Raw genomic sequence first — 325 nt, 5'->3', positions numbered from 1 at the left:
TGTTGAATAGGAGTGGTGAGAGAGGGCATCCCTGTCTTGTGCCGGTTTTCAAAGGGAATGCTTCCTTTTTTTGCCCATTCAGTATGATATTGGCTGTGGGTTTGTCATAAATAATTCTTATTATTTTGAGATACATTCCATCAATACCAAATTTATTGAGAGTTTTTAGCATGAAGGGCTGTTGAATTTTGTCAAAGGCCTTTTCCGCATCTATTGAGATAATCATGTGATTTTTGTCTTTGATTCTGTTTATATGCTGGATTACGTTTATTGGTTTGCATATATTGAATCAGCCTTGCATCCCAGGGATGAAGCCCACTTGATC

This window comes from Colobus angolensis, unplaced genomic scaffold, assembly GCF_000951035.1.
Source record: "Colobus angolensis palliatus isolate OR3802 unplaced genomic scaffold, Cang.pa_1.0 Scaffold59, whole genome shotgun sequence".
Lineage (NCBI taxonomy): Eukaryota > Metazoa > Chordata > Mammalia > Primates > Cercopithecidae > Colobus > Colobus angolensis.
Note: the sequence above shows the minus strand (reverse complement) of the source record.